The 25,948-nt window shown below is 47.8% G+C and overlaps 1 long non-coding RNA gene across 1 annotated transcript; it reads right to left on the reverse strand.

The window, feature by feature from the left end:
- Window positions 1–8,591: 8,591 nt before the first annotated feature.
- Window positions 8,592–19,239, reverse strand: LOC136624705 (uncharacterized). Its single transcript, XR_010792391.1, has 3 exons — window positions 19,136–19,239; window positions 18,920–19,022; window positions 8,592–9,557 (listed from the first exon to the last, which is right to left on the reverse strand). It is a non-coding gene; the product is annotated as an uncharacterized lncRNA (long non-coding RNA).
- Window positions 19,240–25,948: the final 6,709 nt, after the last annotated feature.

Here is a 25,948-nt window from a genome sequence, read left to right on the forward strand (position 1 = left end):
GCAACTCACAGGGACTGCCATGGGCAGTAAAATGGCACCGCAATATGCCAACCTTTTTATGGCAAAACTGGAGAGTGACTTTCTGGCCTCTTGCCCCAGCAAACCATTGGCCTACTTCCGCTACATTGATGACATCATGATCATCTGGACCAACACTGAACAAGAATTAATAAAATTCCATGAAAGATTCAATGCATTCCACCCCACCATAAACCTGACATTAAACTACTCGCATACAGAAATCAACTTTTTGGACACCACCATAAAGATTTCAAATAACTCAATACAGACATCCCTATACCGAAAACCGATTGATCAGCCCACATACCTCAGATGGGACAGTTTCCATCCTAAACACATCAAAAAGTCCATTGTCTACAGCCAGGCCATCAGATACAACCGGATCTGCTCCAATCCAACAGACAGAGAGGAACATTTGTACCATCTTAAAAGAACATTTATAAATCAGGGCTACCATCCCACCTCAATTGATGACCAAATCACCAGAGCCACCAGGATACCCAGAAGTCAACTACTCCAATACAAGGAGAAGGAAAGAAACAATCGTGTGCCTCTAGTAGTGACCTACAATCCGCAACTAGAGGTACTAAGGAAAACCGCAAGAAAACTCCACCATACCCTGCACAAGGATGACCGTCTGAAAACCATATTCCCGGACCCTCCGCTTCTGTGTTACAGGCAACCCCCTAACTTGAGGAACTTTATAATCAGGAGTGCATTACCCTCTGACACACAAAAAGGAACTTATCCCTGTAATGTAAGGAGCTGTAAGACCTGCTCACATGTACTGACTGCGGACAGGATACGGATCCCCAACACACAGCAGGACTATAAGATCCAGGTGGCATTCACATGTTCCTCGTCCAATGTTGTGTACCTGATCATGTGCAGTAAATGTACTGTTGGGGGTCTTTATGTTGGAGAAACAGGACAGAAACTCAAAGCCAGGATGAGATCTCATCGCCACACGATTGAACACAGAAGAAGAGAATTACCTGTGGCCGAGCACTTCTCTAACCACGGACATGACATAGGAGATATGAGAGTTTTGATATTGAAGGGTGGCTTCAAGTCACAAAACCACAGAAGAATTTGGGAATATAAATTGATAACAACCTTTGACACGCTGAACACTGGGTTAAATTATTCCCCAGGATTTATGCGTGAATGGGAAGTGTGAGACTTGATTGCACAGATAAGACCCCCATCAGCAGTAATTCAGGGACCATAAACTTTCACTCCCTTATCAGTATTTAGCTAAAAATGTTTGTGTATCTCTTATAACAATTCGAGCCTGTTGACCTTTTCCCCCCCTCCAACAGTAATTTAGGGACCATAAAACTTTCACTCCGCTATCAGTGCCTAGACAAAAAAAGTTTGTTTTCTGTTTTGCAGAACTCCTTTTAAGTGCGAACCAATCACATCCATATCTGTGCCTTGTCATAAGTATGTATGTTATAAGTGTGTATAAATATGCATGCCTCTTCAGATCCAATCCATTTAAGCCGGAAGAAGTACCCTGCGTTGGTACGAAAGCTCGCTATTATTACATCATGTATTTTTGTTAGCCATTAAAAGGTATCATATCTACAAGATTACGTCGTTTCTCTTGCTGAGAACAATCACAGTATACTGAGTCACACACATCACACGTCAAGACACCAAGTGCACGCCCTATTAGGGCAGAACTAGCCCGAGAACACGCCCTATACGGGGAGGAGTACCCCCCTCCCCGAGAACACGCCCTATTAGGGCAGGACTAGCCCGAGAACACGCCCCATTGGGAGGAACTGGGACTGGCTGGTGGTAGTAAATAACATTGCAGAGATGTTTGGCCGGAGGGGGAGAGCAGAGAGTATAAATATAGGAACGGCAGAACTCAGAGAACAAGAGCAACACGTGTTTACTGGTCATCGGTGCCGGATGTCAGCGGAACTCAGAACTTTCTCACACTTCTCTCCCCCTTGCAGTATTCCTCCGCCCCCCTGCTGTCCCGTAATGTCTGTGACTTCTCAGTCCTCGCCTGCCCTGCTGACTGCCACCATAGCAGAGCTGCCGGCTGTCACTCCGGGGGCTCCTAGGCTCTTACGTTTTTTTAACACTACATTAACGCTGCGGTCTTTTAGCACAATTATCAGTGGGACTTTCTAATGTTATGAATGCATCACCAGTTTGCGCTCCTGCGATTTTTGTGCGTTTTTAACCTTAGAAAGTCCCACTGATGATCGAGCTAAAAAACCGCAGCGACATCGCGATGACAAGTGTGAAGCACCCTCACTGTACTTAGGATTATTAAGCGTTCTTCAGTACATTATATGGTGCCGTATATCGTAGCAGTGAGAAATACAACTCGTCCCGCAGAAAACACCTACGTGGGTGGAGAAGAGAAGGAGCTGGGATTATTTTTTGAAGGAGAAAAGAAAAAACAAGTGAAAATGCAAAAGGGCCGGTGCTTAAGGGGTTAAACAATGTGAAACCCTGAAGGAGAAGTGAACGCTTGGGAGACACCGGCAAGCACTGACCAAATGACGGGAGATCGGACACTTACCGAGGACCGCCGGCATCACCAAGAAGACAGGTCAGTGCACACTGCAGGACTGACACATCTGGTTAGGGAGGAGCGAGAACACGGCTGTCAGGGGAAACTGTTACACTGGAAGTCAGCGGCTCCGGGTTGGTGGGTGTGGATAACATTTTAGAGAGGATTGTCTGAGAACAAACAAGGAGGATACAGGATCTGCTGGCAGGATATATAACCAGTGGCTGAGGAGGCAACAACAGAGTTCAGCAATCATCAGTGCAGGAGTCAGCGGCTGACAGAACTATCTCACACTCCTCTCATTTGTAGGATTTTTAGCCACTGACTCGTTAGGCTTATTTCACATGAATTAGTGTGATATCAGGCCAACATCGCGCTCGCCAACGTGCGATTTCCTCGCGTTTTTGCATAAATTGCATTACTTCAGGGAAGTACCTACCACGCTGTGCGATGCTGCCATCGGCCCTATTGAAAACATTGGGCAGTGCGAGGGCACGCCCAAAGATACGGCATTCTGCAATTTTTTCCCCCGCATCGCACCACATGGGGTTTATATTCATGCAAGAATCTCAGCTCTATCACCCCCAGTGTATACCAGGGCAGTTCATCTATTACCCCCTCCCCAGTGTATACCAGGACAGTTCATCTATTACCCCCCCCAGTGTATACCAGGACAGTTCATCTGTGCGATGCAATTTTTACCCCGTTTATAGCAAATAATGGGCAAATTTTCTGCAAGCTTGTGGAAAAATAGAACATTCTGCAAGAGGAAAAACACCTGGGAAAATTAACTCATTGGAAACGATGGGTTAATACATCGAAAGAGTTCAGTGCATCGCACAAACGCATAGAACTAGTGCAGTTTTCTTGCCCGTGTAAATAAGCCATTAACCCCTTCCCGCCCCATGACGTAAGGGTACGTCATGGGAGCGGGGTGCTTCCCGCAAAATGACGTACCCCAGTGTATACCAGGACAGCTCATCTATTACCCCCCCAGTGTATACCAGGACAGTTCATCTATTACCCCCCCAGTGTATACCGGGGCAGTTCATCTATTACCCCCCCAGTGTATACCGGGGCAGTTCATGTATTACCCCCCCCCCCCCAGTGTATACCGGGGCAGTTCATCTATTACCCCCCCAGTGTATACCGGGGCAGTTCATCTATTACCCCCCCCCCAGTGTATACCGGGGCAGTTCATCTATAACCCCCCAGTGTATACCAGGACAGTTCATCTATTACCCCCCAGTGTATACCGGGGCAGTTCATCTATTACCCCCCCAGTGTATACCAGGGCAGTTCATCTATTACCCCCCAGTGTATACCGGGGCAGTTCATCTATTACCCCCCCAGTGTATTCCGGGGCAGTTCATCTATTACCCCCCCCCCCCCCCCCCAGTGTATTCCAGGGCAGTCCATCTATTACCCCCCCCCCTACCCCAGTGTATACCGGGGCAGTCCATCTATTACCCCCCCCCCACCCCCAGTGTATACCGGGGCAGTTCATCTATTCCCCCCCCCCCATTGTATACCGGGGCAGTCCATCTATTCCCCCCCCCCATTGTATACCGGGGCAGTCCATCTATTCCCCCCCCATTGTATACCGGGGCAGTTCATCTATTCCCCCCCCCCCCCCCCATTGTATACCGGGGCAGTTCATCTATTACTCCCTGCTTCATTGATGAGATTTCTGATCTGGTCCCCCGTTGTCCCACATGACCTGCGCTGGTAGTAATGGAGGTCTCATAGACAGTGACTTCTGATCTGTAGGATTCAGCAGGTCACATTGGAATACCGGAGAGCGTACCGCTGCCGATATCTCAGCCATGAAGCAGAGTGTTAAGGCAACAGAAATGCAGTCCTAAGCTCTCATTCATGACCTGAAGGTTGCAAGTTCAATCTCCAATTGGGTCAGGTAGCCGCTCAAGGTTGACTCAGCCTTCCATCCTTCTGAGCTCGGTAAAATGAGTAGTGCTGTGAAATAAGTTTGCGCTATACAAAAAAGATTCAATGAGGATTCCCAAAATTGACTTTTAACTGTTCAAATATGGACTTGATGGCACTTGTACCTAGGGGAACCAGAAGAAGCTCCACGGAGGGGCTCTAACCCCTTAGGGCAGGGGAGTCAAACTCTTTTTTTTTTTTACCAAGGGCCACATCAGCCTTATGGTTATCTGCAAAGGACCAATCATAATTGTAAGACTATATGTAGTAGTGACCCCCATAGTGCCACAGTAGCAATAGTGGCCCAGTAGTAAGTGTCCCGTATATTGGTGGCCCCAATATTAGTAGTGCTCTCTTGTAGTGACCCCAATAGTAATAGTGTGCCCTATATTGGCCCCAGTAGTAATAGTGACCCCCATAGTATTTCTAGTAGTAATAGTGACCCCCATAGTGCCGCAGTAGTAATAGTGGCCCAGTAGTAAGTGTCCCCTATATTTGTGGCCCCAATAATAGTAGTGCCCCCCGATAGTGACCCCAATAGTAATAATGTACCCTATATTGGCTCCAGTAGTAATAAGTAACCCCCATAGTGCTGCAGTAGTAATAGTGGCCCCAGTAGTAAGTTTCCTCTTTACTGGGGGCCCCACTAGTAAGTGTCCCCTATATTTACCACAGTAAGTGCCCCCCATAGTAGTTGCAGTAGTAATAGCGACCGCCCTATTGGTTTCTGGTCGAGCAGCATCCCTACAGACATTCCACTCATCCGTCCTGCAGCCGGCCCGGCGGTGGCAGCGGCTGCTGAGTCTGTGGCCGCTGATATCTCAGACTCTGAAGGGGAAAGATCAGCGCTTACAGACTCTGCACTGCCGGACCGCTGCTGCAGGCTGGGGAAGGGGAATGCCTCTCAGGCTCGCTGCATGGCCGGCGGGCCACATAAAATGAGGTGGTGGACTGGGTTTGCCCAGCGGGCCTTGTGTTTGACATGTGCTATAAAACCGTCTATGCTCCTCTGACTCCTTAGAAGTCTTCTCACACCTTCTAGAGGCTCTCCTTGAGGAGTAATGATACCCTACCCTCGTCTATAGGCCCCCTCACTAGCCGAGGCAGAACCCTGCTGCACACTGATGGGGGGCAATACCCCCAACACAGCTGTCTGTACATGGTGGTCTTCTCCTTCTGGGGACTCCGGCTTTGGCTCATACTCCCAGTTATTGTTACAAGGCTTTTCTAAAGGTCAGACATTGACTTGCAGGAATTCTGCCTTCACATAGGTGGCGCTGTAGAGGCGTTCTATGGTCCCACGTGCAGTGCAGACAAGACATCTCCCTGCAGACAAGGAAGGGGGAGGTATAGTGGCCCAGAGTCAGTGGGGCCCCTCCATAATGTTACATGTCTGTCTCGTGCCATTGTCTTGTCAGTGTCTTATATTTAGTATGCATTTGAGATGCGCTTTTGTGAGAAAAATCACGTTTTAATTGGATAGAAATAAAAATAATATCTCATTTGCATGAAGCTCACAGAAAAATACTAGTTTCAGATGAGTGCGATGCAATTTTTACCCCGTTTATAGCAAATAATGGGCAAATTTTCTGCAAGCTTGTGGAAAAATAGAACATTCTGCAAGAGGAAAAACACCTGGGAAAATTAACTCATTGGAAACGATGGGTTAATACATCGAAAGAGTTCAGTGCATCGCACAAACGCATAGAACTAGTGCAGTTTTCTTGCCCGTGTAAATAAGCCATTAACCCCTTCCCGCCCCATGACGTAAGGGTACGTCATGGGAGCGGGGTGCTTCCCGCAAAATGACGTACTCTTACGTCATGGGGATAGCGCGAGATCATAGCAGATCTCGCGCTATCCCGCAGCGGGAGACGGCTGTCACTAGTAGCCGGCCTCCTGCTGCGACAGAGAAAAAAATGCAATAAAAAGCGTTCAAAAAGACATACGTATTCCAAAACGGTACCAACGTAAACTACAGGACATCTTGCAAAAAAAGAGCCCCCGCACCACTAAGGCAGCAAAAAAATAAAAAAGTTATTGCTCACAGAAGATGGCGGCAAAAAATAATAAAAAAAAAATAAACCGTCTTTGAAAAAAATAAATAAAAGCACTACTGAAAAAAAACAAACTATACACGTTTGGTATTGTTGTAATCGTACTGACCCATAGAATAAAGTTAGCATTTTTGATGCAGTTTGTGCACCGTAGAAACAAGACGCACTGAAAGATGGCGGAATGGCGCTTTTTTAAAAATTTAACTCCACTGTTGCAGCGGGAGGCCGGCTACTAGTGACAGCCGGCTCCTGCTGCCGGATAGCGCGAGATCTGTCATGATCTTGCGCTATCCCTATGACGCAAGGGTATGTCATTTTGTGTACCACGCTCCCATGACGTACCCTTACATCATGGGGAGGGAAGGGGTTAAACAATTTAAAAAACCTCACATATTTGGTATCGCTGTGTACATAAAAGTCCAAACTATTAAAATGTTACAATATTTATCCCACACAGTGAAGGCCAGAACAAAGAAAAGGCCACAATTGTGATATTATTTGTATAAAAAGTGATCAAAAGGTGTATGTACCCTATAATGGTAATCAACAAAAAGAATTAAAAGTTACGAGTCTCAGAAAATGGCAACAGCAAATGTGTTTTTCTTGAAAAAAAAATGTATTTACATTTTAAAAATTAAACAACATTAAAAATTTAGATACATTTATCACCGTAATTGCGCTGCCCCATAGAACGAAGCTCATACGTCATTCTTTTTTTTTTTTTTAAAGGAACGTTTATTAAGCCAAAATAGATACATATACAAAAACAGCGGACACCAAAAAGAATGCACATCTTGTTGATACATCACAGTATATATGAGAATTGAGAGAAAAAGAGGACAAAAGTAAAAACACTGAGTGTCTCGCATATTCGTGTGCATTTCTCATAAGACATAGTATTTGGCTGTTCATTTTCACATTTATTTATCAACTACTCATAATAAAACAAACCCAAACCAGGTTAGGGCTCCAAGCCTCGGAGTCCCAAAATACCAGGAGAGAAAGAAAGAGGAAAAAGAGAACGGGAGGACCCCTGACCCCCCAACCCCCCAGGGCAAAATAAACAAAAGGACATAAGAAAGATTAGAGAGAACACCCCCCCCCCCCCTCCCAGAAAGAATTTTAACCCTCCCCCCTTAATCCCTTAAACAACAAACCTGCGCGACTCTTAAAGAAAAAAAAAGGATTAGCCTGAACAGTAGATCAGTTCAGGCGGGTGTACCTTATTTTATCCCTTCCTAGTATCTAGACAGGCATTTCGGCTGCCGTTGCATGACAGTTTACCCAGCCCCCCCCCCCCCCCAAATTTTGGCAAACTTCTCAGGACATCCTCTCGCCATATAAGTCAGTTTGTACATTGGAAGCACAGAGTTCACCACCTGGATCCATGCGTTTCTGGTTGGCCTATCAGGGTGCTTCCAATTCAACAAAATCACCTTTTTAGCATAGAAAAATAGTAGTTTATATAAGGTGCGGGTTGCCGATGCCACTGATAGGTCTCCAATAAGCCCAAAGAGGCACACCCCAGGGTGCATGATCCTCGGGGCCCCCAGGTGAGACTCCATAAATATGAGGACGTCCCTCCAGTAGTCTCGCATGACACCGCAGTCCCAAAACATGTGTATGATGGTCCCATCGGCAATTAAACATCGTGGGCAGGTCGCCGAGGGGAGTAGACCCATTACATGTAGCCTAGATGGGGTGTAGTATACCCGGTGTAGGAACTTTACCTGGATGAGCCTATCTCTAGCACTAATCAAGGGAGGACCAGAGCTCGTCAATATGTCTTCATCCTCTCCCTCCAACAGATCAGGAATGTCAATTATCCATTTTTGGGTGGCCCTCTCTCTCAACGGGGCAAGACACTGCGCTAAGTGGGCATAGAAAGTGGACAATGGTCTTACTATGTTGCACATCTGTGCCAAACCCTCCAACCGAGTCAGGGACAGCGGTATGGACAGGCCCTGAAACTGAGCCCTGATCACATGTCGTAGCTGGTAATATTTAAAATAGGAGTGTTCATGCAGGTTGTAGACTATCTGCAGTTGAAGGAAGGTGCAGAAGGTGCCCTCAGTGACTATGTCAGATAGTAGATTAATACCATGAGCTCTCCAGAATGCAGACTCTGTAAAGCGCTGCAGTTGCGGCAAGTGTGGATTATCCCACAAAGGAGTATGTGGGGACCATGTGACTTCCACTACAGGGGTCAGCCACAATGCCTTTTGCCATATTTTAAGTGTTACCAGCATGGGGACAGGTAAGGGGGCACTAGAAGAGGAGTGACCGCGCATCAGCAGACCCCTCAATCCCAGGGTGGGGTCCGCCACCCTGCGCTCCAGTCCAACCACCGGATTGTAATCTGATGAGGTCAGCCACCACCCAGCATACACCAGCTGGCTGGCCAGGTAGTAATAGTAAAAATGGGGTAAGGCTAATCCTCCCCAGCTCACCGGGAGGCACAGGGTCTCCAATTTAATCCTGGGGGTGGAGCCTCTCCACAGGATACGCAGTACAATCCAACGAAGCGTAACGAAGAATCTGATTGGGACCAGGACAGGGGAGTTATGTAGTACGTACAAAATGTTTGGTAGCAGCTTCACCTTTATTAAATTGACCCTGCCCACCAGAGTGAGCGGGAGAGAGGCCCATCGTGTCGCCATTTCCTCAGCCCATTTCAGGAGGGGAGCTAAATTAAGGTCAAAGAAGGCAGAAGCCCTCACCGACACTCTTATACCCAAGTATGTCTCATATGTCATTCTTACTGTACTGGGAAGCTATAAAAAGTAAACCCACCAAAAATGGCGCAGTGGCATTTTTTTCCATTTCTCCCCTCTTAAAAATGTTTGTAACAGTTTTTCTGCACATTATACTTGTATATATTCATCCCGGATGAACGATGTATCCACAAGAGGGAGCCATTCATACTCCAGAGATACCGGAATCATTCGTCTCATGGGAACTCTGGGAGTGCAGACATTTTCTGATATCAGGAAGATCTGGAAGGAAACAGTTATATCATCAGTATGACGGTCATACAGCATATTCTGGGGTCAGTAGCTACAGGCAGGGGGTCACTTACTTATCACAGCAGTGGATTAGGAGCCTGACTGCTGTACAGAACAATGGAGATCAGTCCTGTTAAGGCCCATTTATTTACAATTATCGCTCAAAATCCGTCTTTTGTGCGAATCGTTGTGTCTAACTGCACTGACATCCTGCAGTTTTTGTTAAGCCATCGCTCATCGCTTCAGCATGCTGAAAGACAACGATCAGCCTTATCAGAGATTCACAGCGGGATACAGCTGATACTATTGTTTCAGCTGTATCCTGCTCCCTGAACATAGGCAGGATATGAAGAACTTCTTCTTCATACTCTGATCAGCTGTATAACAGCTTGGTGCTCCGAGCAGAGAACGGCTGGATGCAGAAGACAAGCGGCCCCACTTCTCTTCTGCATTCCCCGCTTGGAGCGCTCCGCTGTATAACAGCCGGGTGCTCTGAGCAGGTAACAACTGGATGCACAAGACAAGTGGCCCCGCTTGTCTTCTGCATCCCCCGCTCGGAGCGCAAGGTGATCGCTCAACCTATGAGCGATCGCCTTGCACTGTAAAAGGACACAACGATTATTGCTCAAAATACATCTTTTGAGTGATAATTATTGCGTTTAAATGGGCCTTTATAGTTATAATTCCACTAGATTAACGCCTGCAGGTCCATCATTCCATCCACATTCCTTTGGGTTAGGAAGGGTACGGTTTCTTTTTAGATAGAGCACCTAGTGAGGAGGCTTATAAGGCCACCCATGCTCTGCTGGGAAATTTATGCAAATAGAAAGATGCAACAATGCCTCTGCAGCGCCACCTATTGGAAGACAGCATTCCTATAAGTCAATGTTAGGGCCCTTCACAGTTTAGACTGATTAAAATAAATAATTTTATTATAGAATGCTAAAATACATATACCACTCTAGGGCACACCTGACATAGAACAAAAACAAAACCAACAACGGGTAGCATGCTATATGGGTTGGTGGCCAAATAAGATTGTAATACCGGCAACCAACTCACATATACTCCAAACAAGGTTACTGTGGGGCCGTGCACTAATGCCCCCAGTGGCCAAATAGTGTAAATAGCCCTCCCTAAATTAAAGGGGTTGTCCCGCGCCGAAACGGGTTGTTTTTTTTTTCAACCCCCCCCCCCCCCCCCCGTTCGGCGCGAGACAACCCCGATGCAGGGACGTACAGAAAGCTTACCGGAGCGCTTACCTTAATCCCCGCGCTCCGGTGACTTCTATACTTACCTGTGAAGATGGCCGCCGGAATCCTCTTCCTCCGTGGACCGCAGCTCTTCTGTGCGGTCCATTGCCGATTCCAGCCTCCTGATTGGCTGGAATCGGCACGTGACGGGGCGGAGCTACACGGAGCCTGCATTCTGCACGAGCGGCTCCATTGAAGAGAGCAGAAGACCCGGACTGTGCAAGCGCGGCTAATTTGGCCATCGGAGGGCGAAAATTAGTCGGCACCATGGAGACGAGGACGCCAGCAACGGAGCAGGTAAGTATAAAACTTTTTATAACTTCTGTATGGCTCATAATTAATGCACAATGTACATTACAAAGTGCATTAATATGGCCATACAGAAGTGTATAGACCCACTTGCTGCCGCGGGACAACCCCTTTAATAGGCTCAATATGGATGTCAGTAGCTTATTATGTATCAGGAATATTTGTCAAGGTGACAGTGGGGAATTCACAAAGCCACCTCGTAATAGTATGGTACTGGAATTAGCGGGAGCGTGTAAGACCTCGTAAATAAAGATATACAAGGGTCTTATTTGTTATTACACTAGATGTAAGTTCGGATTTGGTTCCCTTTATAGGATTGATTCTTCTTATGCAGCACAGTGAATAACGATGCTGCATGGGACTGGGGGCGGGGCTTAAGGATCAGCGAGCTAGATGGGGGGGAGGAGCTAAGTAAGGAAGAGGAAAGAGAAGACAGGAAGAAGAACAGAAGGAGAAGAAGCGTGGAGGAAGAGGGAGCCGAGCAAGACGTGGATTACAATTGCCTGGAGTAAAAGAAAGCTATAAAGAAGAAGACTGAAGACAAAGAAAGTTGAAGAAGCGGAGGAGAAAACCGAAGCGGCTAACGAATAGCGGAGGTCGGGAGTCGTTAGGAGAAGATAAGAAGAGGAGAGTCGGCGGGAGAACGAAAGAAGAAGAAGATGGAGAACCTGAAGGCTTTGATCCAAGCGGCGGTCGCACAGGACGGCACCGGCTGGCTGCAGGAGATACTGTCAAGCTGCGAGACGGCGGGGCCAGAGGAAGCCGGGAGACAGCAGAGCGGAGTCGGCGAAGCGCTGCCGGAGGCAGAAGAGCAGTTGCGGGGAAGACCGCAACGAAGAAAACAGCCGCCAGCGAGGCTCAGCCCGAGCCCAGCGAACAAACGCCGCGGTCAGCGAAGCAGCCGGGTAGAGGAGAGAGCGGCGGGAGCCGCGAGCGCCGGGAAAAAGATGGCGCCAAATTCAAATCCAGTGGCGGGAAAACGGCCCGCCACGAGGCAGCGCTCACCGCCGGTGAGCGGGAGGAGAAGGGGAGACACGTGCCAGGAGGCAGCAGCAACAGCAACTATTGCAGCAGATGAACAGCGCGCGTCTGGGCGCAGGACATCGCAGAGAGGGAGAGGTGAGCCACGGAGTGCGGCAGAAGTAGGAAGGGACACGCGGGGAGGGCGCGTACCCCACCAAGAGGTCAGAACGCCACAAGCAGGAGGCAGCACAGCACAGGCGAGGAGTCAGAGGGGGGGGGGGGGCAAGTACAGGGGGGAATAGATTACAGGCAGTATCCCCAGTTAGCTCCTCCACCAGCAGCGCAGCGAGCAGCCCTGGCCCCGCATTGTTACCCCCGCGGAGGAGACAACGGAGGGGAAGTACCCCTTCTTCGGGGTCATGTAGCATCACCCCTGAGCCCCATGCATCTAGCCACACGGCCTATAGACATAGCCGACCCCCCAACCATCATAGGGATAGAGCCGAGGCAGCCCCGTACCGGGGGCAGCCGGAGGTGGTATACCCCACCCAAACACAAAGCAGACACGTTTACCATGTTCCGCCACCCGCTTCGGCCACACAGCGCCGTTGCTATGTTAATCCCCGTTACTTGGACCCGGTGTTACAAGAAACGCTGGGTTACTCTTCACAAACGTCCGACAACCGCGCTAGCAGTAGCCGCCAAGGGCAGGGCGCCAGGCGGAGGCAAAGAGATAGAACCAGAGCGCTAAGACAGGAGGCAAGGCGTTCCAGGCAGCTAGAGCAGGCGAGTAGAGCTTCCAGTAGCAGCAGCGGTAGGGCGCAAGGAGTAAATAGGGTAGAGAGGGGCAGTTTAGAAGATGTGACAAGACTCTCAGAAGACCAGCGCGCAGAAGACCAGCGTCATACGCTTCACTCGCAGTCGAGGCGACATGGAATGGAATACAGGAACTACAAAAGCCACGGCCACACGCAAGGACGGTCAAGCAGACACCAGCCTGGTGTGGCGCCACAGCAAAGGGCGCAGGAGGCTACGCGCACGGTCAGTCGGGAGCCCACGCCCGATCAAAGGATTCGCAGGAGGGATACAGCTGGGACATCACCCTTGGCATCGCCGGAGGTCGGTCGAGCTGGTGAGTTATCATTGCATAATGCGTGGTGTAATGTGATGGATCCCGCAAAGGGTGCGGATAAACAAGATTTGGTCACGGTATTAAAATCTTTGTTGAGCAAGGTTGATACGCAAGAAGGGCTTTTAGTGTCCTGTGGTTCACCAGGGGGCAGAGGCCCGCCTGTGAGTGGTGTTGCTGGAAGCTCAACCCGGTGTACGGAAAGTGACCCAACGGAAGGTTTAAAATATTATGATTCAATGTTTTGTGGTGTTGCCCCGCTAGGGGTAGGTTTGGCTGATGATCTGGTTGAAAAAATTAAAAAAGGTTTATATGTGGATATTTGGTCCTTATTATCAGCGGACCATGTGATGGTAGATAAGGAACGGTTGTCGGAACGTGGTGAGAAGAAGCCAAAAATTGCAAAGACGTTTGGGAACTGGCTTCAAGCGTATTTGGTGTTGGCCCATGTGGTGTGTCAACATCAGCCGGCTAAAGGACCGGAGTTGATGGTCTATCTCAATACCATTTACAGCGCCTACAAGCTGCACGGTGGGTCAGCTTGGTGGCGTTATGATGAGGACTACAGGCGTCGGGTTTCGGGTATGAGCCACATAAGCTGGGCCACAAAAGCAACTGATGTGTGGATTCAGCTTATTCTGGCGCAAAGGCCCGCTAGAGCGTCCTTTCCTACGGGAGCCGCGGGAGGCGGGCAACAGCCCTCCGCGGCTGCTCAGAGACCCAATGGCTCATGTTGGCTCTACAACGAGGGCCATTGCAGGTTTTATGCCACCTGCAAATTCCGGCACGAATGCTCGGTTTGCGGGGGGCAGCACGCAGCAGTTCGCTGCTTCAAGAAACAGAGAACGACTGCCGCAGTGGGTGGTGCCGGTGGAGCACCGAACACCGGTGAAAAGCCGGGTCCTGGATCTGTGGTTAGACAGATACCACATGAAACAGGCGGCAAAAATTCTTAAGGACGGTTTTTCAATCGGTTTCGTGATCCCGTTTGCGTTTTCACCCGCGTCAATGTTCGCCCCTAACCTGAAATCGGCGTTGGACAATATCCATTTAGTCAAAGAAAAATTGAGTAAGGAAGTCGAGCTCGGCCGCATGGCCGGCCCTTTCGAAGCGCCGCCGTTTACGAATTTGCGGGTGTCCCCCTTGGGTTTGGTACCCAAGAAGGAAACCGGGAAATTCCGCTTAATACATCACCTATCCTTTCCAGCGGGGGATTCCGTCAACGACGGAATATCAAAAGAACAGGCAACTGTTTCTTATACGTCATTTGATTCCGCGGTTCGCTTGGTAAGAGCGGCGGGAAAAAGAGCCCAGTTAGCAAAGACGGACATTGAGTCCGCCTTCCGATTGTTACCAGTCCACCCCGATTGTTTCCACCTCCTAGGATGTCGGGTGGACAGCCAATTTTTTATCGATATGTGTTTGCCGATGGGATGCTCCATTTCATGCTATTACTTTGAATTGTTTAGTTCCTTTTTAGAGTGGGTACTCAAGTATGAGACGGGCATCTCATCGGTGATACATTATTTAGATGATTTTTTGTTCGTCGGGCCCGAGAACTCGGGCAATTGCGTATTTTTGCTTAAAACATTCCAGGCCCTCATGCGGAGGGTAGGGGTTCCGTTATCAGAAGAAAAAACGGTGGGCCCCGCGACCCGGATCACATTCTTAGGAATCGAGATCGACTCTGAGGATATGGTGTTCAGGTTACCAGTGGAAAAGGTAGCCAGGTTACACCAGACAGTCAATGAAGTTGCCAGCTGCAAAAAAGTCACGCTGAGGCAGATTCAGAGGCTGGCGGGTTTGCTTAATTTCGCGTGTAAAGTCATCCCTATGGGACGGGTCTTCTCAAGAAGACTGACGTTAGCTATGGCAGGGGTACGGGAACCCCATCATTTCGTGCGGGTTACACAAGGGATGAGAGCGGACCTACATATATGGAAGGTGTTTTTGCAATCCTTCAATGGGCAAGTGATGTGCCCAAAGGAGGAGGTTACGGGTAGCGACATATGCCTATTTGCGGACGCGGCCGGGTCGGGAGGTTTCGGTGTAATTCTCCATAACCATTGGTGCAGGGAACCCTGGCCAGTGAGTTGGGTGAATAGAAAATGGACCAAGAATGTGACACTATTGGAGTTTTTTCCGCTAGTGGTAGCATTGGAACTGTGGAACTCAGAGCTTCAAGACCGCAAGGTCTGTTTTTGGTCGGATAATACGGCGGTGGTGCAGGTGATCAATAGGCAGACCGCGGGGTCTCCGCCCGTGTTGGCATTGTTAAGACATGTGGTTTTGAGATGCCTGCAGAATAATATTTATTTGCGAGCCAGGCATGTTCCGGGTCATGACAATGGAGCGGCTGACGCACTCTCTCGTTCACAGATGGAGGCGTTCAGGGAACGGCACCCACAGGCGGAGGCCGAGGGGGTCCGATGCCCTCCTCACTTATGGGATCTGGTCGAGCAGAGTTGTTGAAGCTGGTGGAGGCATCGGTCACGTGTGCGACGTGGAAGAGTTACAATTCTATATGGTTAGAATGGCTTTCATTGGCAGGCGGTTGTGTGGTCGACGGGGAAAGGGCGCGGGCGGCCACGCTTGATTTGTTGTCAGATTTACGGAACAAACATCGGTCGGTTGGAGCAGCTAAAAAATATTTAGCAGGAGTAGCCTTTTTGCTCAAACTACATGGTAAGACGGACGTTACTAAAGAATTTATTTTTCGCCAAATAATCCGCGGTTGGAAAAAAGATAAGACGCATATTGACAGACGACGGCCCATTACGTTTTCCATGTTGATTAAGCTATTAGAATTGCTGGAAAGCGTGTGCGTTAATAGTTCAGAAGCGTTGCTATTTAGAGCGGCTTTTTCGGTGGCGTTTTTTGCTGCATTACGAATTGGAGAGCTGGTCCCGGCGAGTAAAAAGAAGCCTGGCGGTTTGCGGCATAATGATGTTATTTGCTCGGGTGCATCACTACGTATATGTATCAGAAAGTCCAAGACGGACATTTATGGAAGAGGCGAGTGGATAACAATTAATAGCCTTGGAGGCAGGTGGTGCCCGGTGAGCACGGTCAGAGAGTACATGAGCTCGCGCAATATTTGCGACCAATTTTTCGTTCACGCGGCAGGCGACTCCCTCACCCGTTTTCAGTTTACGGCGGTTTTCCGTTCAGCATTACGCACAGCTGGTTTGGATGTGTCCGAGTTTGGTACGCATTCGTTTAGGATAGGTGCGGCAACCATGGCAGAAGCACATGGTATGCGGGAAGAAGATCTGAAACGGCTAGGTAGATGGAAGTCGCAGGCCTATAAATCATACATTAGACCGGACTTAATATTATGAGAAAGCGAAGTGGTATGATTGTGGCCTGGTAAGATGGCGTTTTTGCGTTGTTTGGTACGGGTTTTGGTTTTTTGTTTTTGTGTGTTACAGCTGCAGAGCCGTGGAGAGTCTGGATTATCGGACATTCATTCGTGTACTGGGCCGAAAAGAGAGCAGCAACTCGGCCATTAGGAAGGACCCTAGGAATGACGGACACTGTGGTAAATTGGTATGGGATTCGAGGACTACAATGGCCAAGGTTGCTGCAGATCGTGACAGAGATTAGCAGGTGGACCCCCCGGCGAGTCATCCTGGTCGTGCACGCCGGGGGGAACGACCTAGGAAAAATAAAACTAGGCGATTTACTCGCTCTAATGAAACAGGACTTACTCCGTTTTCGTGAGTGCTTCCAAGAATCCGTGATCGTATGGTCGGATATTATCGCCAGGAGATGTTGGAGGGGGGCAAAGAACCCCGAGGCGATTGAAAACGTCAGGAAAGTGATCAACCAGAGGATTTCGAAATTCGTGCAATCCTTGGGAGGAATTGCTGTACGCCATTGGGAGTTGGAGGATAGAGAGAAAGGTGCGCTGCGAGATGACGGAATACACCTAAATGAGGTGGGATTGGACACATTCCTGTCCGGACTGCAGGATGGCGTGGAAGCTGCCTTAGTTCGGGTCCGTGGGGTGGGGCGGAACGCGCCGTAGGGATACGGCGCGTCCCGTATGGCCTTGAACTTTCCATGCTGGAGAAGAGGAGGGTTTACAAGCCCAAGGAAAGCGGGCTTACAAACGTCCTATGGAATAGTTAAAGCTAAAATCAGTTTAAATTAAGCGGGTTGTAGCATGGGAAGGGTTTATAGAGTTAAAAAAGTTAAATTAAATAGTAGAGGTTAAATATTTAATAAAAGCTGTGGCCTACCCCACATTTTACACACAAGAAGTCTCCGGGTAAGTTTTTGTTACTAGTTAAGGGAGCGTCAGTCAGGTTGATGCCCCCAGTCTCTTATGCAGCACAGTGAATAACGATGCTGCATGGGACTGGGGGCGGGGCTTAAGGATCAGCGAGCTAGATGGGGGGGAGGAGCTAAGTAAGGAAGAGGAAAGAGAAGACAGGAAGAAGAACAGAAGGAGAAGAAGCGTGGAGGAAGAGGGAGCCGAGCAAGACGCCCACCCACCCGCCCGTGAGATGGGTGAGGAAAGACTTTATAGGACTTTGTATGTTCGGAAGTTGTCACAGCTGTGGTTGGCCTTGAACTTTCCATGCTGGAGAAGAGGAGGGTTTACAAGCCCAAGGAAAGCGGGCTTACAAACGTCCTATGGAATAGTTAAAGCTAAAATCAGTTTAAATTAAGCGGGTTGTAGCATGGGAAGGGTTTATAGAGTTAAAAAAGTTAAATTAAATAGTAGAGGTTAAATATTTAATAAAAGCTGTGGCCTACCCCACATTTTACACACAAGAAGTCTCCGGGTAAGTTTTTGTTACTAGTTAAGGGAGCGTCAGTCAGGTTGATGCCCCCAGTCCCTATTTACTTTAGGGTTTCATTCCCTTTTATAGAATAAATTCTTTGATGCGTTTCCCCATGAATGCCACGGATCATCAGGAAGTGAGTATTTCAGGAATGCACCAAAAGGAGCATAAAATGCTGCCCACGAGAGGCAGATCCTGTGGTCAGTGATATAAGCATGCAGCTTAGCGAGGATAAACTGACCATACCATAGGGGAGGATATAGGGTAGAGGGTTAATATATACCATAGAGGGAGTATACTATGTCAGCCCAGTATTGTATAACACAAGCACATGGGTGCATAAGTGTCAGGCTGTGCACAGGATTATGGAGGGCTATTGGGTGGATTCACCAGGGTTTTTATCCCCTGCTCAATCAGAAGAAATATATATGTCTCTGGGGTTCTTAAGCGACACAAAAAATTTGAGCTATGTCGCTCGTCGTAGATCTTTTTGACAGGGCAGTAGCCCCTAGATATTCTTGCAGACAATGCAGGAAAGTGACGCCTTAATGTCCCACAAACAGTTGGAGCAATAACCCACAGAGAGACTCATAGGGGGTGTAGTCATCAGGAGCCGAATTGCATATAGCGTAGATACGCTGCTCGCAAGAGTGCTAGCACCCACTCTAGAGGTAAAGCGTTCTATAGCTACTATTTGAGTTAAGCCATTCCTATAAGACCCCCCATACCCTCTTTTGCCCAGCTCAAGATGAAAATAACAAAGTGCTCATAGCCCTGATGGTGAACATAGAGCAATGTTAGACCTAACTTTTTTAATCCTGCGTGTACATTTCCTGTAGTGGTTTTACAGATGTACTTCGCCTGCTGCTCAACACTTGTAAAGTACAACACTGAATATAACGGCACCTGATTGGTCGGCTCTTGGAGGATGTCCATTCTCTTCTGAGGGATCATCCATCTGCTTCATCTTTCCATCCTTGGACGCTGCCATGTTCTTCCTCTTATAACACTAATAACAGAACAGATTACAGATCTTGTAGATTATGTCTCCCTTGGAGTTTTCTGTCATATAGTAATCTTATATTTATACGAAGGACATAAAATCCCCCAAAACGGACTTACAAGAAAGATCCCAGCGGAGAGAAGTATCACTACAGCCGGAGCAGCGGCAACAAGGGAAAGTCGTAATGTGAGAGTCCGAGGATCTGCAAGAACATAAATGACACAAATCAGAGAGGGTGCGACCTGGAGAAATACACCGGTATACCCACAGGCATATACATATATGCTATCCGATAATACAGTGTATTAGTCATATAGGTGGTGTCATAATACAATGTATATGCCTGTGGGTGATATAATATCCAGTGTGCCAGGCTATAGTCTGGGATAAAGTAATATATTAAACAGTGTATATAATATCCATTTAATAATCTAAAAATGTATCAGTTTATAGTCTGGGTGATTATATAATGCATATAGGTGTGCTATAATATCCATATAATAATGTACGATGAACCAGTCTATGCTCTGGGATACTACATTACATATAACAGGTCCTTGTAAGATCTCCTTCTCTACTCTCCTCTAATCTGTTCATCGCACAACTGTCTCCAAATGCCCATTTAGACGGGACGAATGCTGGGCAAACGATGCCCGACACTCATCCCCGCACATACTCGCTCTTCTACTGCTGCACAGGAGCTAGTATCATTGGCTCACAGCGGGGTGGCTGGAGATTTCTCTCCTCGCGCTCCCCCACCTCTCTCCATTCACTTAACATAGCGTACGTTCAGTACTGAACGACTGCCATTTACACTCAACACTCATTGTTCAGCTCATCGTCCATCATTGATGCAGCATAAATGATGGATGATGAGCTCATCACTGATCGCTCAGTGTAAATAGCAGCCGTTCAATACTGAACGGCTGCTATGTTAAGTGAATGGAGAGGGGCAGGGGAGTGCAAGGAGAGAAATCTCCTGCAGCCTTCCTGCCGGCCGCTCTGTGAGTGAGCCAGCGCTTCTAGCTCCTGTGCAACAGCCTGGGAGTGAGAGTATGCGGGGACGAGTGTCTGGTATAGTTTGCCCAACATTCTTCTGTCTAAATGGGCACCAAGATTTCTCCACCAGAACATGAGCGCCTTCTACCCTCCCCGGCCATCTCCTTCCCCCCATCTTGGAGGCTGTATGCCCACCTGGCAGCATCCTCTCCCGCTTTATCATGTACACTGTGCCTGTTTACCATATGTAATGTATTAACCCCTTGTTCTCATACATACAACGCCGGGAATTAATGGCACTTTATAATATATAATAATGGTGGATTACTGTGCTTGCCGTCTTGGGCCCGGAGCGAGGAGCGAGCGGGACCAGACCGTCACTAAACTGAAAACTGCAAACCAAATTTATATTCAGGTCAACAAATGCAACGAGCGCCGCGCCGGCAGCATCAACGAGGGGCTGCAAAACGAGACCCCAGTGCTGGGACAGATGTAGCAGAGTCTAAGATGACTTGGGGCCCCTTTTACACAGGCCGAGAAATCTTTCAGTTTCCTGCGATCAGCGAGGATCTGAATGATTATCCTTAAGTCTATAGGCACACGTGACTAAATGACGAACAATAAATGATTTAATCGTTCAGCTTCTGCATAAAAACTGGACAGATCGGCCCGTAGAGACAGCAAATCATTCATCTATGAACGACGCCCGTTTACTGTGAATGGAGGTGGGCAGCCGGGCTGGAACAACCTATTCCACCTCCATTCACCAATAATGATCGTTGCTGTGTAAAAGCACAGGATTGATCATCTCCAGGACGACCTATCAAGCATCTGCGCCCCTCAGGTCACCCCTGTAAATAACCCTACACGGGCTGGCTCACCATCCTTTAAACGACTGCATGAGCGCTGACATCACTGCTAAGGTCATCAGCACCGGTGTAGAGCGTTTAGACTGAAAGACATCGTTGGGTTCTCGCTGACTTCACATAAAATGTGAAGCGGGGAGCGTTTACACGTAACAAGAAGCCAGCGATAGTTTTTTGGCTGACTGAATGTCAGCGATAAACCACCGTGAATTAATAGGGAGCGATTTTTATTTTTTTATTTTTATTTTTTTTACATTTACACTAAATCATTATCAGTCAGATCTGTTTGTTTGAACAAACTTTGGGCAATATTATTAAGGCTGGTTTAGACACAACGATTATAGCTCAAAAGATGTCTTTTGAGCGACTTTTTAGCGATAATCGTTGTCTGCCTTTACAGCGCAAGGTGGTCGCTCAAACGTTGAGCGATCACTTTGTGCTCCGAGCGGGGGATGCAGAAGACAAGCGGGGTTGCTTGTCTTTTGCATCCAGCTGTTCTCTGCTCGGAGCGCCCGGCTTTCATACAGCTGAGCGGGAAATAAAGAACGCAGCTGGACCGCTGTGTTCTTCATACCCCGCCTGTGTTCAGGGAGCGGGATACAGATGAGACAATAGTATCAGCTGCATCCCGCTGTGAATTTCGGACAAGGCTGATCTTTCTCTTTCAGCAGGCTGAAAGACAAGGATGAGCGACAGCTTCACGAAAACACAATGATTATCGCTCAGTCGGCTTTGAGTGATTTTTGAGTGAAAATCTTTGTGTATAAATGAGCCTTTACTTGTAAATTGGCCATCAATCTGTTATGATAATTTCTTGTACAACAGTTTGTTTACCCTTTAATTACATCACAAAGGCTTTTGTGTGATAAGATAAGAGAACAATAGCTTTTTAATGGCTTCAGATAACTTTCCACAACAAGTTATCACAGAGGAGGTAACATCTGCTTCATCTGGACTTCTGTAGTCTTTGGTTTCCCTACAGCAGCAATGACCGGCCATATTTGTAATGTGACCGCTGGAGCCAATGATTGTCTGCAGTGATGACAGTTATGTACAGAATGGCTAGCTGAACTACTTTATATCTGTCCCTCAGCTATATGTCCAACTTGATGAGAACAAACACAAAACTACAGCGCTGCTACAGATGGGGGCGAGAAAAGAGACAGCTTTATGGTTTATTACTGGGTAAACTACTGTAACTACACTGCGGTGCCCGGGGCATAGGAAGTGTTAGGTCTCTATAATACCCCAGTAATACCCCTCTTACCTTACTCTGTAGTATACGGGGGATGGAAGGTGTGAGGTCAGTATAATACCCAGTAATACCCCCCTTACCTTACTCTGTAGTATACGGGGGATGGAAGGTGTGAGGTCAGTATAATACCCAGTAATACCCCTCTTACCTTACTCTGCAGTATACGGGGGATGGAAGGTGTGAGGTCTCTATAATACCCCAGTAATACCCTCTTACCTTACTCTGCAGTATATGGGGGATGGAAGGTGTGAGGTCAGTATAATATCCCAGTAATACCCTCTTACCTGTAATCTCCACTACATGGGGTATAGAAGGTGTGAGATCGGTATAATACCCAGTAATATCCTTTTACCTGTAATCTCCAGTACATGGGGTATAGAAGGTGTGAGGTCAGTATAATACCCAGTAATACCCTCTTACCTGTAATCTCCAGTACATGGGGTATAGAAGGTGTGAGATCGGTATAATACCCAGTAATATCCTTTTACCTGTAATCTCCAGTACATGGGGTATAGAAGGTGTGAGGTCAGTATAATACCCAGTAATACCCTCTTACCTGTAATCTCCAGTACATGGGGTATAGAAGGTGTGAGATCGGTATAATACCCAGTAATACCCACTTACCTGTAATCTCCACTACATGGGGTATAGAAGGTGTGAGGTCAGTATAATACCCAGTAATACCCTCTTACCTGTAATCTCCAGTACATGGGGTATAGAAGGTGTGAGATCGGTATAATACCCAGTAATACCCACTTACCTGTAATCTCCACTACATGGGGTATAGAAGGTGTGAGGTCAGTATAATACCCAGTAATACCCTCTTACTTGTAATCTCCACTACATGGGGTATAGAAGGTGTGAGGTCAGTATAATACCCAGTAATATCCTCTTACCTGTAATCTCCAGTACATGGGGTATAGAAGGTGTGAGATCAGTATAATACCCAGTAATACCCTCTTACCTGTAATCTCCAGTACATGGGGTATAGAAGGTGTGAGGTCAGTATAATACCCAGTAATATCCTCTTACCTGTAATCTCCAGTACATGGGGTATAGAAGGTGTGAGGTCAGTATAATACCCAGTAATACCCTCTTACCTGTAATCTCCAGTACATGGGGTATAGAAGGTGTGAGATCGGTATAATACCCAGTAATACCCACTTACCTGTAATCTCCACTACATGGGGTATAGAAGGTGTGAGGTCAGTATAATACCCAGTAATACCCTCTTACCTGTAATCTCCAGTACATGGGGTATAGAAGGTGTGAGATCGGTATAATACCCAGTAATACCCACTTACCTGTAATCTCCACTACATGGGGTATAGAAGGTGTGAGGTCAGTATAATACCCAGTAATACCCTCTTACTTGTAATCTCCACTACATGGGGTATAGAAGGTGTGAGGTCAGTATAATACCCAGTAATATCCTCTTACCTGTAATCTCCAGTACATGGGGTATAGAAGGTGTGAGATCAGTATAATACCCAGTAATACCCTCTTACCTGTAATCTCCAGTACATGGGGTATAGAAGGTGTGAGGTCAGTATAATACCCAGTAATATCCTCTTACCTGTAATCTCCAGTACATGGGGTATAGAAGGTGTGAGGTCAGTATAATACCCGGTAATACCCTCTTACCTGTAATCTACAGTACATGGGGCATAGAAGGTGTGAGGTCAGTATAATACCCAGTAATACCCTCTTACCTGTAATCTCCAGCAGGTATTTCCGGATCTCCTCGCTGACTGGGTTTGTGATTCGGATACGGAGTCTCCTCCCGGCATCTTCTCTCTGGGCACTCGGGATAATCAGTGTCCTATTATCATCTATCAGCCGGTATCTGTCAGGTAGAGACCCCCCGTCCACCTCCCAGGTCACAGCCGCCTCCTCTCCAGAGAACTGGACGCTCACAGCAATGTCCTGACCGAGCCGGCTGGAGTTACTGGTTATGTTGGAGATAAGAAGTGGATCTGGAAGTATCAGAAGAAGGTCGGTGACCATCAGTGATGTGACATCAGCATGGACATGAATCTAGGGGCTGTATAGAGTGCTAGCTCTGTTGTCATTATCACACCCCCAGTATCTGCCTCTTATACTGACCATCAGTCATGTGATCTGCAGCCCCCTCCCCGTATACAGTCACCAGTGACTACTGATCCTGTGTTATCAGCCTCTATTACAGAAAGACAGAATTCAGGTTTCCCATAGAGGACAATAGAGAAATGTCTCCTGTGATCCACCAGCTCTTACCTAGTACAGTGATGGCTGTAGAGCGTCGGAAGCCTCCCGAACGGTTGTGACGCCAGAGAATATACACACAGGAGTCGTCCTTCCTGGCATCTGTCAGCCTCCAGCACCCGCTGCTTGTGTTTAGGTGGAGTCTGGGGTCCCAGTGATTATGGGACCAACTATTATCACACCACAACTCCAGTAGTTTAGTCTCTGCACCTCCACATTCTCTGTCCAGCTGCAGGACATCTCTTGTATCAAGACATTTCATGCTGCAGTCAGTGAGGTCTGATCCTCTCCGCACATAGACTGAGGAGACGGATGACAGGATCTGGATGATGAGGACAACTGTGAGGACACAAATATGGAGACATCAGTCAATGCAGCAGAGTTCCTCCTCTCTGGAGACATCCTTGTACATTCCCTCCAGGCTGCACTCAGTTCGCTCATTACTAAACCTTGGTTAAAGCAAAATAATGCCAAAAAGAATCCAAGGAGCAAAAGTAGTTCAACTTCATAAATCTGTAAAAGGATCCAAAAACGTGAAAATGCCAACTGTTTGTGTAAGCACTCTGATCAAGAAGTGGAAGAATGATGGGGTCTTGTATAGCCAGTTATATAAAGCAAGAGAGATCTCACACCACTGCCAGGAGAACGCAAAGAAAACCCAAAAAAGAAACACCTGAGGTCCCTCTTACACGGCCGTAGGCGTTTTTACATGCCTATAGTACGCTAAAACCACACTTGTGGGAACAAGCCCTTGGTGTCCGTGTCCTCTGTGATGTGACTTGCGCTCACCCATGTGAATCCGTCCTGGGGGCTTATTCAGATGGGTGCATTTTGCATCAGTATTTTGTGAGCCAAAACCAGGAGCGGAGAGAAAGTACAATAATAAGATCTGCCCGTCTTCAGGATTTTGGACCGACTTCTGGTTTTATCACACAATACTGCTCCTTCACACGGGTGCTGCAATCTTCGGCTGCCCGCGTTGCGGCTGCAGTGTAGCCGAAAATCGCATGGACAAGAGGCAGTCCAACCTTGGTCGCGGCTGCATCTCCCGTTTTAACATGCCGTAGCCCGGAATACCGGTAGGCGAGGGGACGGAGTTTAGCAGAGCTAGTGTGCTAATTTCCCACCACATCCTGCCCCCTCCCTTTGCCGGAAGCCAGTAAGGGGCAAAGAGTGGGAGCCGAGCAGAGCCGCTGCTAAACGTTCTCCCACCTCCCTTTTCCGTCAGCTCTCATAGGCTCCCATAGGCTTGTGTGCAGGCAGCATAAAACTGTATTTACACAGGTGAGGGTAAAGTGAAAAACTGACCCTTTTCCCTGCTATTTTGGGGCTTATTTACACGAGTGTATATCACCGGCTGATATATGCTTCCATCTGAGCAGTATACCCATTCCCCCCCCCCCCCACTGGCTCTTTGCCTCTCTCCTCCACTTGGGCGTTTGCAATGGGGAAAGGCGGAGCTCTGTCTCACCCACTCCTATTGCTGGCTGCCGACAAGGGGCAGGGGCTTAGTCCAATATATGAATGGGAAAGGCAGCACGTTGGGATCTTTTTTTATTTTTTTCAAT

The sequence above is a fragment of the Eleutherodactylus coqui genome, chromosome 4, assembly GCF_035609145.1.
Source record: "Eleutherodactylus coqui strain aEleCoq1 chromosome 4, aEleCoq1.hap1, whole genome shotgun sequence".
Taxonomy (NCBI): Eukaryota; Metazoa; Chordata; class Amphibia; order Anura; family Eleutherodactylidae; genus Eleutherodactylus; species Eleutherodactylus coqui.